The sequence below is a fragment of the Dreissena polymorpha genome, chromosome 3, assembly GCF_020536995.1.
Source record: "Dreissena polymorpha isolate Duluth1 chromosome 3, UMN_Dpol_1.0, whole genome shotgun sequence".
NCBI classification, from domain to species: domain Eukaryota; kingdom Metazoa; phylum Mollusca; class Bivalvia; order Myida; family Dreissenidae; genus Dreissena; species Dreissena polymorpha.
Genome location: NC_068357.1, coordinates 32,278,362 through 32,290,033, shown reverse-complemented (window position 1 = coordinate 32,290,033; position 11,672 = coordinate 32,278,362). Strand labels below are relative to the sequence as shown.

General features: G+C 31.9%; 1 long non-coding RNA gene across 1 annotated transcript; it reads left to right on the top strand.

Moving 5' to 3' along the window:
- Positions 1 to 5,236: 5,236 nt before the first annotated feature.
- Positions 5,237 to 6,122, top strand: LOC127873569 (uncharacterized). Its single transcript, XR_008046257.1, has 3 exons — positions 5,237 to 5,313; positions 5,537 to 5,581; positions 6,038 to 6,122. It is a non-coding gene; the product is annotated as an uncharacterized LOC127873569 (long non-coding RNA).
- The last annotated feature ends 5,550 nt before the right edge of the window (positions 6,123 to 11,672 follow it).

Below are 11,672 nucleotides of genomic sequence, written 5' to 3'. Positions count from 1 at the left end.
GGCAACTAGGGTGTAATCATCGCATGCTCAAAACATTAATTAGTGTACACATATTTGCAATATAGTTTCCCATACAATTCGTGTTAAACAGAAATCAATCATAAAATTATTTTAAAAAGTTAACACACAATTGCGACATGTTAACTATTTATATCAAATTTGGCATAACGGGCCTAAACTAAATATGATCAAATCACATAAAGAAAAGTCCCACACCCGCTTTTACTAACCTATTCTCAGACTTGAGAATAAATATATATGTAGTACCCAGAGATATATGTACGGCGTTAACAAATATACTTCTGCAATGTTCCTTATGTCATGACTAAAAAGAGTTATAAAAGACCTGTGAAGTTAGAGGTGATGAACTTCAATTCATATTGAACTGTTTTATATTGTACGATTGAAGATTTGCATTAACTAAATAATTATAATATTCTTTATTTTTAGCCAAGTCTACATAAAGTCGAAACGTCGTTTAGTAGTATGATTTATATTGTTATTTAACCATCAAGCAATGATAAATTGAATGGATTTGACGAGTATTTTAGATTTTTGTAAACAGGTTGTTTGTGCCTATTTTATAAAAGTCTCACAATCTCTTGTCACTCAAATCTCGAAATGCTCATAAAAAGTGTGTGTATACCTGCATATTTTCAGGGTAGGTTAGTCTACTTAATATAATTCAAAACGTTGGGTCAATTATGTACCATGAACTTATCTATTGGGTATGTAATACAACAAGTCTTGTTTCGTAAGTAGCTGTCTCATTGTGTCCCTAAAGTGTTTTAGACACCGAGTGCAAGATGGATTATTCTAAAAGTAAACATAACAAGTAACATCAAGGAGTGTTAATACATGCACTGCTTAACCATCTTTACGTTTCACTACGTTTAATCCTGTAAAATACACTGCCCTATCTATCCTACCAAATTGTTATTAAAAGTCAACACTGCCAACACTTGCAAACTTCAAATGACACACTATTCAGCTTACTGTGTTAAGTTGGGTATTACATAATTAGTAGGTAATTGAGGAAGTGTGATTCGTGAACGAAAAGAAAATTATTACGTACAGCTTTTCTTTTCATTTTTGCTACTTAATGTATGTAATTATTATACGAAATTATCAATTAATAAATCAGAGTTCCCTTGAATCAATGTTTCGTATATGCTATTTGGAGATAAGTCATGTAGTTAAACACGTTAGATAAATTTAAAAAAAAGTATATTTTCACCACGCAAAAAGAAAAACATGGGTATTAGTTTTTTTTCGCTTGATAATTAAGATTTATTAGGGGTTTTCCCGCCCCTAGTTTGCTAACTTGCAGATGTTTTGCCTTTTATCGCATTTGACGTAGGGCAATTTAAGTCATAAGACCTAGCTCATACCGAATAAAACACAAAATACAATTCCCCTTATAGGCGTTCGTAGTTTAAAGTCAGTACAGGATCATATTACTCTCCTATTGTAAACCATTATGCGTGTGACATTCTTTTCAATCGCGGGTACTTAAAAGTAACTACTCCGACAGCCTTCAGCATAACACTGTGTTCTTTTTGTATAATGGAATATTGCATAAAAGCGTAAGTAATTTTACTCTCATATTTATCAGTTTTCGTTCAATTATTTTTTATTCAACAAAATATCTCGACCATTATGATTAAACTTGTCTGCAAAAACCACACAGAACATTATTCTGACAAATTTCCAATACAGTTCTTAAGTAAATATAATCTGGCCAATGGTGTCCTTAAATGTGTTGGTAAGTGTTTTGTTGTTCAATAATACCAATGTATTTTATCAATGTTTTGTTTATAATGTCACTGCCCAACGACACACTAAGGAAAGATTATTTACGCGCAGCAATTTCTGCAATTCTGTCATCCATAATAACTGGAGACCTTCCTTCAACGAGCACACTCTAATTAATCACAGTCGTTTTTAAGGACCAGGACGATATTTTACTGTCATTTGTGTGTTTCATTATGTTTGCGTGCAATACACATCTTCATTTGCCGCGCACTGGATTGTTCAACGTATTTTGCAGTAGAAAAACGCTAAGGCTTTTTCAAACTCAACTTTTGCTTTCATAGTGGCGACACTTAGTTGAATGCAAATGTCGCGTCAAAGCCAGAAGAATGGCTGTTGAGTGCAAAACATTTGCGAAAATATTTGAAATTTGAATTTGGCTTCCGTATTACAATAGTTTCAAAGTAAAATAAATATTCTATATCAAAACAAAAGTGAGGTTACCCAAACTAAACCGAAATACAGTTCGTCGTGGAACAAAACTTTGATACCGGTCAAAATGCACACTGCAAGCGCAAAAATAATAATATGCCAATGAATGAAAGTATGTGTTGACAGTAATACTAACTTCTGAACATTTGATATGGTTTATCATGTAACAATACATAAGAAACACGATACTGGGAATGATTCTGTATTAGACCATGGGACTCGACATACGCTTACTGGTTGCTTAAGTCACGTGATTCGGACCCCAAAAATACGAACTGTATCGGTTTGTGAACAGCATGAGCACCAGAATTTTCAAGCAAATTAGTGCATCTACATGTATGCATTTGTAATGTATGAGCTATAATAACAATAATTATTGCAATGGAAGCGTGTCAATAAATTTCCTTCAGTGAAAACATCTTGGTGCACAGAGTGCTTCTGTCTCGTTTATTTGTGCTCCTCAATTGATTTTAGAGGCTTTCAATCGGTACAAAATACATTTTTTTCTTTATTTTTTACAGAAAATCCAAGAGATTGCTATCTCAAAAAGTCTTTTTTTAATAACTGCTGTCAAAGCAAAACATAACCTGTACTTTGAGGAGATTTCTTCATTATTTTCAAAAAACAAATTAGTTTAATTACGAAATGTGTCACAGTTCTTCGACGAGAAAACATAGAATCACATGTCATGCGATTTTTACCTTGAAACCTTTGTTTATAAACTTTAAATTACTGTTGTTGGTGTGTTTGCATAACGTCTGTCCTTTGATATTTGTTACTTGTAACAGCCTTAAGCTTAAATTTGGGAGAGGACATTTTGTCACAGGTTTCAAACTTAGTACATGTACTTAATCATAAGGGTAGACGGGGAACAGTTAAGAAAACACTACTTCAGTCGAATTTCAATGCTAAAATCTAAAAATATCTCAAAACGACAATAACGCTTTATTTATTTTTATTTATTTTTTTATTTTGAAGGATCGGGATTTGTTTTTAAGAAAAGTATCCGAATCGGATTGGGTTTTTAGTATAAAAGTTTTCATCAATTTTCACTTGCATTTAACTATAATAAATTAAATCAACAGCATAACACATACATATACTAATGTACATCGACTATCTATATAAAAAGCACTCAAACTGTTCATAAATGACAAAGCGACTGTGAATATCATATTACTATTGAAATTGTAAATAGCGCATGGGTTTAAATTATGTGCATGGCCTGGACTACTATTTAAGCTAGAGGCCGTACGTTGAGAGTTGTTTGAGTGAACATGACCCATTTAAAGCCTAAGGTTCTTAATGACTATCTGTGCAGCTTGAATTAGTATTTATTTCGTTCATGATCATCCAAGCTCAAATGCTCAATTTCGAGACTTAAACAAGTCGCACAAATATATTAAAATCAACTTGCATCACTTAATTAGCAACATTATCATTAAAATGTGTTAAGCTGACAATTTCTCATTCGATGAATATCTCTGTATAGTATACTAAAGCGATTTTGTTTGCATGATAGTTTATAGCCTGTGCCTTTTGGATTGGGAAAAATAGTGGGATAAACTATGTTATAGGAAAAATTAATAAAAATATTCATTTGATTATCAATAACATTATTCCGCTTGTTTATAAGTGAAAGTTTAGTTGCATATCATGATTTATTTAATAAAGTATTACATAATAATGTCCCTGTATAATAAACTCAATTAACCAATTATTAAGTTTATTGAAAACGTTCTGCATTTTTTCGGGGTAATTTTGGTCAATTGTTTTGGAAAAATGCTACATTTGGCCATTTGAGAGCATTATGTAAGAGGCTGTAATTTGGGGAAAAAATCACTGTTCTTATTTCTTCCGGGATTGTATCTCAAAAATTATCATTCGTGGACACAGAAAAAAAAAAATACTATATATTTTTCAATAAGTTTTTTTGTATTATATTATTCCCATATAACAACTTCGTCATAACGATGCAAACGTTTGCAAAGTGTTTTTCAAAGAAAAACGGCACTTTTTTTTACTTATAAAAGAAAACTTGCGAGTTAATAATTATTCAATGTTACTTTTGATTTTGATTTGAAAGTCATTTAGATCTTGGAATAACCAGCAGTAGTCATCTATATAAAAAAATCAATATCGCCTAAATCGTCAACCCGGTATGAACGTTAATACATAAGGAAACCTGTTATAATTCAAATATCTTACTGCATTTAGCATCTTTAACTGTTATAATGAACGCTTTTTTTAATCAAATATATTTTCATTTGTTCATATTGACAATTACTTCCCGGGGATACAATTATCCCGAGTAAAATAATAATCGGCCCTTAAACTTCCTATATCTTCTTTATTAAAACTCCTTATGTTTTGTAATCTGCAATGAAGCTCTTGTAATACTTCGTTATTTCGTACAAGTTCGTCTACCAAAACCGGCTGAAAACTAGAATAAAACTATGATAATCTGGTGAAAATCAATACAAGATATAGATTATTATAATTGTAAAGTTTGAAAGCCTCTGTGGTGTTGCAGTTAAAGTTATGGTTTTGCATCGAGAGATCCCGGGTTCAATTGTCTCGTCGATTTAACTTTTTTTAATCAACGTTATTTTGCAATTATACTTGTTTTAGACTATTCAAATTTCAATTGTGTTGTTAATAAATACATTCTATGATAAACAAAGTTTGAAAAATGCCATTTATATTGTATATCACAAATGTAAGTACATAATGGTGCATAATTTAATGGAAAACCTAAAATGTTTTCTGAGATAACAACACAAGTGTGCTTATATTTTCTTCATTACACATCATTTACTTTACTTAATCATTATATATCATTATATCATATATAGATTAAGTATTTTTTTTGGAAAATATATATGTTCATATAACCTTATATATTCGGTACATTTTCGTTTAATGTGATATTGATTTGAAAGTCGATATCCCTGACTTCAGTTAATCAATTATGATCGTTTATTCTTGCAGCCATGCATAGGAACTGATGAGCGCTTACATCGAACTATCAAGGACTCGAAACAATGATGCTGATTATTGCGTTCATTGGTAAGAGTGTATTCTATATTTATAATGATTTATCAGTGATAAATAAATCAGCTCTTGTTGTTTGTTTTTCACCAATACGTTTAAACATTATAATTTTTCACCTAAAATAGATAAATTATATACACAAATAAAAGAATTTAACATATATGCTTATTTGATTTGAGACACGATTGAAATTTAATGCAGCATTTTATTTATTTTTTATTTTGATATTTTATTTTAGTTGTCTTCTGTCAGAAACAAGCTGTGATGACAGAAAATGTTTCATGTGAGTACTTTGGCAAATATATTATAATGTATTTATAAACTATACTGAACATTGAATAAGTTATTAAACACTAGATAAACCTTTTTTGTGATGTAAAGGAACTATAATGGTCACATGTTCTTTCAACTTCTTACGCTAGACAAACCTTGTCTTTACTATGTTTGCATATGCTGTGGTTTCAGAGATAATTGAACACTAAAATAAGGAAAGTGTGTAAGTTTATGAAACTTGGTATGTTGATAAATTAATTGCGCGTATGCATTCTTTAAAATTGGCAGTAATACTAAATTACAGTCTTTATTATCTTAACAAAGATTTTTATTGATAGTATATAACCAAATCCAAATTCAAATTCCGTTTCAAATATTTTATTTCAGTGCAAGTAGACTGCTTGCTGGTAAAAAAAAAGCTAAATATATTCTATGTAGTTAACACTTCGTTTATATAATATTTAAGATGTGAAAGACGTTCGATTTGTTGATGGAGTTAGCCCGTATGATGGAGCTGTGGAAGTTCTTGTCGGTGATACCTGGGGTCCAGTGTGTGGTTTTTCATACGTCGGCTCCTATCACTCTTCCGCTCCTGTGTTTTGTAAGATGAAAGGACTACCGTAAGTGTTGTCGTATGAGTCATTTACAAAGTTGAATTTGTTTGGCAAGATGTTTGGTTTAAGTTATATATTTCTATGTAATGAGTTGTATACATTATTTTACCGTCATTAACTTCTTATGTTTTCCAAATGTTTTTACTTTCTTCTCGAACAAAAAAAATATGAAAACATGATATAAATTTCCGGCAATAATTTTGTTTATGGTTAAACTGTTAGCCTTTTTTTCGGTTATAAGAGAGACATGATGTCACGGGTACATTAAACTTCAGTTCACTGAATACTTTCGTCTCGAGCACATGGACTTCCGCCAATAATTTTGTTAATGGTTATGCTTTTATACTTTTATCTTGTTTTGGTTATAATAAAGCCCTGATGGCCCTGGGTCATCAACTTCAGATCACTGACTACTGTAGCCGTTATGGCACATAAACTCATATAATACCATTTAATCCAAATAAAAATAATACAAGTCACCTGGAGAAAAAAAGTTACACATATATTGATGAGCTTACAGTTTATAAACATAGTTACTTTAAAGATGTTATATCATATGCAGTGATCATTAAAGGTCATTTGAAACAACGTCAAATCCCTGGTGGTAAGTTAAAAATCTTTTTGGGAATGTAGTAGTGTCTTCAATTTCGTTTCAATTTCGTTGAAAACTGTTGAGATGTTTCGGATAAGACGTTTTTTTAGTTTTTTAAAATACCACATAAGTACAACGGCCCCTCGTCCTGTCAGGAATTATAATCACGTTTATATGCTGTTGGTAATTGTGTACCAAAAGAACATTTTTTATTTAAAATCTGTTAAGCAATTCCTGGCAAAGCCATGCTTATGTGTTTGCTCACCTGAGCACAATATGATTATGGGGAGCTTGTGTATTCTTCTTTTTTCCGTAGTCCGTCAGTCGTGCTTCGTAATAATTGTGGACACTTCAGTAACATTTGGTGGAACAAAACATTGATTGTACAATCTTAATGAAATGTTTTCAGAACATTTTCCCAATAATACCTTCGTCAAATTTGAACCTAGAGCATGTGGACTCAAAAACTAGAGCATATAGTATTTACGTAGGACGCTTGAGAACTCTCTAGAAGTAATAATGTTGCCCAATCGTCATGAAACTTGATCAAAGCACATGTTGTTATGATATATTAGCGTGATTTCAAATTGTTACGGTCTGTTGAGAAACATGGCCGCCAGGAGGGCGGGGAAGTTTTCATTTTATGGCTACAGTAAACTTTTGTGAAAAATATAAAAACAACCATGTTTTGTCCGATCTTCATTACACTTGCTCCGAAAATGTGTTCTTATGATATCTCGGCAGGTGTCTGGGCAGTTGTTTCTTTTATGGATTTAATGAATCCCTTTAAAAACTCTAGAAGTCGCATGCATGTTTTCCAATTTCCATGAAACTTACCAAAAACCTTTAAAAAGTTCCGGTCGGTTGGAAATAAGGTCGCCAAGGCGGAAGGACAGTTGTCCTCCTAATATGGATATTGTTAGTTACTAACTTCACAATCAAATTATTATATGTTGTAAATGAGAACAATTATAACAAATGTGTTATTTACAATAGTTTAATTATGATTATAAATTGTTTATATTTAAATGGCCAAGGAAATGAAATATAAAAGTATATCTAAATAGTAGGAATGCATAGAGCAGTCATATAACATAATCATTTTTTTTATATGCGCTTTAAAAGCTTTCTGCTTGGACAGACACTTTAACTAAACTACCTGTTACTTTAATGGAAATATTGTTATCTATACACTTATTGAAATACTGGTATAATATAATAAAATTATATCAAATAAAATACTACTTCATGAATAATTTTATTAAACTTGCATCAAAACGATGCTTAGCATAACTATGACCCATTTGCTGTAATGTCTTTTTCGTAATTCGAAAACAAAACTAAATTTTCCGAATGTGTTAATTGATTTTCTATTTGGGGAACAATTCACTTTGCTGTATTTTGCTTGAAAACAATAAACTGAAGACAACGTGTTTTTGAGATGGTTCATTAATTTTTTTTATATGTCCCGAATGTATTGAGACGATTCGCATCTTTGTCACAAAACCCGTTTTGCACCTGCAAATTTCGGTATACCTTTTTTAAAACACGATGTTCTTTACCGATTGGGAAGAAAAATGCTTAAAATAGTATCGCAAATGAGAAATCTTAGGAATTATTAAATTTATCGTTTGAGAATATTCCCCCAACGACATTTATTAAACAAAGATCGGAGTTGTTTAATTATTGAGGTTCACAGGAGAGGAACTTAGAGCCTTTTAAGCTTGTTTGTATACTTTCCCATATTAAAAAATGAAGAAAACTTCCCCGCCGGATGGCGACAATATTATTTAATTAAACTACTTTATATGAATGCATTAAACAGGTAACCAAAGGGATGTTTTAGTAACTAATTTTGACATTTAATAATCGGTTTCTAGTAAGAATATTTGCAAACAGTCATTAAAGGAAACATGGTTTAAAACAAGTGCAGATACTTAAATTACATTTACCGGAGTGCTCAATCAAAGAACAATTGATTAAAATAATTATGAAATCCAGTCAGTCGTTTTAGACCAGAACATTGTGATTTTTTTCTATGTCTTACATGACAAACTTTCAAGACCAATGGCGGCCATGTTATTAACCTAATCAAAATTATTTGTAGGAATTTGGTAGTAGGACACTCAATTGTACATAATATGAAATCCAGCCAGTTAATTTGAATCGGAAAAATTTCAAAGTTTGTTTTGGATTGTTGTGGAAAACTTCCCTGACCTCTTCCTGCTCACGTGAGAACAACGTAAGCTTAGTAATCCATTGCGATATCGTAAGTCAGTCCGTGCGTGCGTCCGTCACCTTTTACTGCAAACGACATCTTCTCTACCTAAACTTGACATATTTTACAAAATGTCACACGAATGTCCCTTAGGATTTCCACAAAGTTTGTAGAAATTATGACTCTTGGGTAAAAATAGACCACTTCCGGGAGTCGCCTGTTTCATATAGATGTACTTAACGTTTTTTTAACAAAAATCTTCCTGCACAAAAGATGATTGGTATGTATTATACTCAATAAATATTTGGCAAAAGTCTGTTCGAAACCTGGGTCAAAATTCAATCTTCCGATTGAGTAACACATTTGACACCTGCTACTATAGGGAAAACTCTACAAAACTTTTGTCTGAGAAACCGCATAAATCAAGTGCTTTTATATTTTGTATGGAGCATCGTTTAGATATCCAATACAAAGATTATTCAAATAATGCGCCTGTGGTAAGACTTTGCCAGGCTTCTTGATTACTTGTTTTAAAAGACTCATAGAAATCGTCATGAAATCTTTTCCAAAACAACAAAAATAACATGGAAGATCGGGTCGGAATTATTTATGCCTCGACTGGCAACATTTTTATTTCAAATTATGTCTTAGTCTGCACCGGGGATGACATGATTAACATAGACATATGTAGTAAAACATATTAAAATAAGTGATCCGCATTAAGTATATTTCAATTTATTTTCGTTGCAAGCCTGGGTTTAAAATTTGGTCAGACCATGAGTTAAATGTAAAGTCAGCTGAGCATGATGTGCTCATAGTGAGCTATTGTGGTAGGTGTCTTTCCGCGTTCGTCGAAGTGTGTCGTAATTCTACCGTCGTCAGTCATTGCGAATTTTCTCCAAACGACAACTCCTCTTAAACCACTGGGCAGATTTTCATAAAACTTCGACGAAATGGTGGCCCTCGTTAAGACCTGTTCAAATCATTCCGGTCGTCTCGAGGGTAGGTCATGAAGGCAAAAATAGTTTGATTAATGGAAATTTCAAAGACATTGTTCTTTGAAATCTAAGATCGTATAGTGATCATCTACACTTTTTTATAAAAATACTGCTTATCATAGTTTTTTGGCATTCTGCTTTTGACCAAGTACATATATAAAAATGAAATATAGCCAAGACAGGGAACCATACAATAGAGCATAAAAACACGTTTGCAAATTAACAAATAACATGTAAGATTATTTAATACATTCATGTGTGTAAACATACAATTATACAACAGCTGAACAATTGACTTTCTCAGATTTAAGTTTAAAAGCTTACACCTAAAATTGTGTAATAGTTTTGAGCTTTAAAACATTTGTTCATGTCATGATTGATAGCTTTTATTTCATGATGTCTTGATATATTTTATACGCAATTCGTTATATAATGGACATCACTGTACAAATTGATATTTTGATTCAAACACACTTTAACTACAAATTTTACACTTCCGCTCTTCTCGTGCTATGCTATTACATCTGCAAACTTCTATGTCAAGACAATGGGAACTATATCAATATTTGCTCAATTGGATTCTGGAATATTCATTGGATATACACTCAAGGTATTATTCATATTCGAAGCTTTTTTTGTATATGTTTGTATACGTGTACTTGGCCAAAGGCGGGCTGTCGGATTGCAAATAAACTAAGAACTATGATTAAAATCATGCCCCTGTTATCGAAAATGGCGATACCCTAAAAATCAACAGAGTTATAAATATTAAGAGAGCAGAATATTGCCTTTAATTCTTCTTTAGAACGGCAAGGCGTAGAAATTTATTATTTAGCATATACAATTGTATGGTGTTTGTCCTGGGGTAAATGTATGGCCGTTCTGTGGGATTACTTGTTATCATTACATGCATATAGTAGAATATATAACTCTCATTTTTTCTGAAACCATATGAACTTGGTGTTTTTTATTTGTCATCTAAAATTATATGGTTGTCCGTCTTTTAGTTTCTTCAAATCATGCCGATGAAGTCAAAGTTGATCCCGCCCAAAATGTTACTGGTCTCCTTTATGTGTATTAAGTGAACGATTTGCAAATCTACCTTGAAAAAGTACAGCGTAGATCCCCTAATTTTTATACGTGAAACCTTCAAACGGTTAATCTTAAGTCACAAGGGTAATGAGTTTGATATTTGGTGTTCAACATGTTCTGGCAGTCTTCCTATATGGTTATTCTTATCATACACCTGGGTCAAACCTTACCACGCCTCGGGTTTTACATACATAATATAAACTTAGATCAAATAACCTAAACAATAACTTAAACAATCTTCTCTCAAACCATAAGTCAAATAATTTTTATAGTTCGTATGAAACGTCATATTGAAGTCGTCTGCACAATTTGTTCAAATTATGCTCCTGGAGTTAAAACTGACCATGCCCTAGTGATTACATGATTTGTATACAATTATATAGATATAAGTTGTTTTAAATATCTTCTCTGAAAGGTAAGATTATGCAATTATATATCTGGTGCGCAATATCGTCTCGTGGTCCTCTACACATTTTTTTTACTCATGGCCACACTCCATTAGTAGCATTATTAACATGGATTTATAAAGTAAATAACTGTAAAAATCTTCTCAGCAACACATATTCCATAGCTTTTACATTCGGTAT